Below are 3,873 nucleotides of genomic sequence, written 5' to 3'. Positions count from 1 at the left end.
GAAATCCCTTATAAATTTCTGAATGGTGCAGGCTGTCACTACATTGTGAACCAAATAATAAAGGACATTGAGGGGGAAGGGCAACTGAAGGAGTGGTCCAGGAGAAGAGGAATCTCACTTGCACCACGGTGGATGTGTGTTCAGGGATTGAGGCAAAGACCAAATAGCAGAGATAATTTGGGGGTGTAAATTTTAATTAGCTGGAGAAAGAGCCTCAGCAGTGTAGCTCTAGGAGAAACTTCTGTCTCCACAGAAACTGAGAAGTAGTACTGGAACCCAGCAGTCCCAGGAAAATGGCATTTTGAAATCACAGCCTCTGAGAACTTGACTTCCAGGAACAGGGAAATAAAAAACAGCTGATGAAAGAACCTGGAATGGCATTTGATTTCTAAGGTATGGGAAAGAAATCTGATGTAAAAATTTGTTTTACATGAATTTGATCCCAGTGCTGTTAGAATTCAAAGGCTGTAGGGCCACTAGATGATTCTAGAGAATTTTCTAATGGCCTCCCATGTGAGGGAAGAAAATGAAAAATATTTAAGGCATTTCCATGAGAAGTTCCAGAGTGACATTATCCAAAAAAAGAGACTTTCCATATAAAAAAACACCTCTATCTTTAGTATTTCTTACTTACTCAGCAGGTTAACAAGGTGGAGAGCTAAGAAATTTTTAGTCAGGAGAGGGTCTTTTAGAAAAGAAAGTCCTGTGCAGCCTGAAGTTTTCCCAAGTCAAAAAATCTACTTTCCTTAATCCAAAGGGTTAATGTGCTGGTCACTACACAGTGTTGTAAAATATCTTGGCCAGCTGGAGTGCTTACTACATAGTCCATAGTCTCGGACAAGCCTGTTCTCTTTAAATTGTATTTACATGGATTTTCTTTCTGGTTTTCTATTTGTTACACTGTGTTAAATAAATCTGGCTTTATTCAAGATAATTTGGATTTATTGATTATTACTGGGGACAATTACTCTGAGTGATGTCCCAGGGGATGAAAATGAACCTCTGGTGAGGGGCACGGCGGTTAAGGAACTGTCACACTCGGTTAAAGGCACAGGAGCTCTCTCATAGAGAAATAAAAGGATATTCTGGCAGTGCTCGCTGCACAGACCATCTAACTGGTGATTAAAATATACACCATGTACTCAGCAGCTCATAAGGGATTTTTCTTTTCTATTTCACTGCATCAGAGGCCATCTGGAGTCACTCCTGTGTCTGGCCTGCTCTGTGTTCAAATCCACCACTGAGGCACAACCACCAGGGGCCCAGGTGCTAAATGCCAAAAATTGAACCAACTTCAGAATTTTTAGCTAAATACTCATCTAGGTGATATCTTCATGGCCTGTAAATGTCTGATAGCATGGAAAAGTACCAATTCTTAAGCCCTTTTGTCTTTCTGTGACATGCTGCCTCTTGTTGTACTTTGTGTAGAAAAGACAAACAGGGTTAAAGAGAAGACCATCTTAATATTGTTTGAACTTACACTTCTTTAAAAGGCAACAACAAAATTCCCTTTGGCACAAAGGGAGTAACTAACCTTGTCACAAAAGCAAACAACAAAGCCACATAGTCCAAGTCCTCTGGAGTCTCAGTTCTTGATTTTAAAAGTTCATTCAGTTGCTGTTTGTTTCTATTTACATGAAAATCTTATAGATGTGGTTTGCAGCAGATATGTTGTTGCTGCACTGTGTTTGCCTCAGGTCTGTACAGCCAGTGTCCCTGGGAGCAGAGAGGAGCACAGGGAAATCTCAGCCACCTCCCTGGGTGGGATAAATGCAACATCCCAGTGATGCTTCCCAGCTCCCTGTGAATGTGATGTGTTGTCATCTCCACAGAAGGACTTCCAGGCACAAACTGGATGGTGTTACTACTCACTTCTTATGGATTTTATCCCTTTTTCTTAATTATTGGAATTTAAAAATAGGGGAAAGGAAATGATTTTGAGAGAGGCAGTTTTCCTCTTCCAGAGCCTGATGGATAGAAATAGATGCTGCTATTCAGAAAATTGAGATGGGAACAAGGGGAGGTTTCTACTCATCTTTGATCAGCCCATTATAAAATTATCACTTAAGTCCTGCAAACAAATAGCAGAGATCTAAAATGGAATCAGATAAACCCCTGCATGTGCTGAGACATCTCAGCACTGGTGTGGATGCCCAGAGAGGGGAGAGAGTAAATGGGGGGTGGGAGTGGAGAGGGACTATTTTAGCATTTTCTCTCTCTAGGGTTGAATATTTGTGCCTGTCCCTGCTCATTTGCCTCAAGCAGAGTTGGTGGACAAGGAGAGAGATCACGAAGATTTACAGCTGTTTGAAGGGGAAAAAGAATCAGGGCAAAGGAAGAGAAGCCCTTGCTGTTCACACACTCTTGGGGACTATTTTTTTCTCTTTGTTTTGATTCTTTACTTAAGAGTTCATCAATGTTTAAATACACAGAGAGCCCTTTCTCATAGGACAACAGCAGCCGTGAGGAAAAGAGGAAGAAAAGCACTTTTATTTTAGATGTTATCTCCAAGCAGTGTATAAGATTTACACTGAGTCACTGGCTGGATTGTTGAAAGTGCTTCATTTAGTCTATGCTCAAAACCATGCAGACTTCAGCACAGCTTTAGCATGTCCTTGTCTCTCAGGGCAAGGACAGTCAGGAATTCAGACCAAAAAACACAAATAAAAATTAGGTAAAACCTTTGTGATTTGTTCACTTTCTAATATGAGCTTTGGTAGTCACTAAGGTCACACACATCCTACTAATCTTAGGACATCAGGAAAGCTCATTGTTCTCTGAAGAAACAACAGAGCTTTATGAAGCACTTACTCATCTACTTTTATTTATTTTATTACTTATTCCCAGCCATACATTTATCTCAGTTAGTTACGTTATATTCACCCTGGTAGCATCCAAATACCTCATAGTCTTTAAAGTATTCACCCTGACTCTTCCTTATCATTAATATGTTGTTTTTCTCATGCAAATAAAGCACTTTTCTTCCCTTGATAAGATGAGGGACTTGAAGCCAAAATTTGAATATCCACCTGTAGGTGAGTGGCCCAAGTTCAGCTACCCTGATGTGAAAATATTGCTTCATTTCATTTCCACCTTGCTGCAAATCTCCACTTGGCAATGCAGACTGGCAAAGCAGTGTACTCCAGGACATTACTAGCTCTAATTCCAACTGGAAGCAAAATTCCTTGTAACCAGCCATTTTCATGTAACGTGACAGAATATCAGGACTTTAGATAACAGGTAAATAAATATCTCTGAATTTCCCCACTAAGTAAGCAGGTTAAGAAGCCTCTAATGAAGGTGGAAACAGAACAGACTCTAAGCCTTGTAATTCACCTTGCACCTGATTCATTCCATTGTGTTTTCCTGCAGCAAAATAAGTGAAGTAGACAGGTATATCTGTTGATTTTAAGACAGAGGTTTTTCTTGTGTAGTTTTATGTTAGGAAAAAAACCCCAAACACATATTATCGTTCTTTATTCAGCATTCAGGAGAAGGTGTTTGACTGGAAAAGGAGCAAATTTAGGATGAAAATGGGGAAATGAATCAAAAACACAGGGAGTGGCTGTTTTCTTGGACAGTTTGTCACAGTTCTGCTGGGTTTCAAACAGAAGCCCAGGAAAAAGAGATCCTGCAGAGATTGCAGAAGATGTTGAAAGTGCTCTGACATGGCAAAACCCAGGACAAGGCAGGGACACACTCATGGCACAGCAAAATCTTTTAAGCAATAAACCAGAACAGTAAATTCTCAGCATTTCTACTTCTACCCCCAGGCAAGGGAAACAATATTCATTATACTGAAGAGTAAATAGAGGCAATCTCAAGGAGACCTTTTACAGAAGCAGCAGCAAAGTGTTGTGTAAAGCAGGGCAG

This window comes from Corvus brachyrhynchos, unplaced genomic scaffold (assembly GCF_000691975.1).
Source record: "Corvus brachyrhynchos isolate BGI_N302 unplaced genomic scaffold, ASM69197v1 scaffold10, whole genome shotgun sequence".
NCBI lineage: Eukaryota > Metazoa > Chordata > Aves > Passeriformes > Corvidae > Corvus > Corvus brachyrhynchos.
This window is presented reverse-complemented; position numbering follows the sequence as displayed.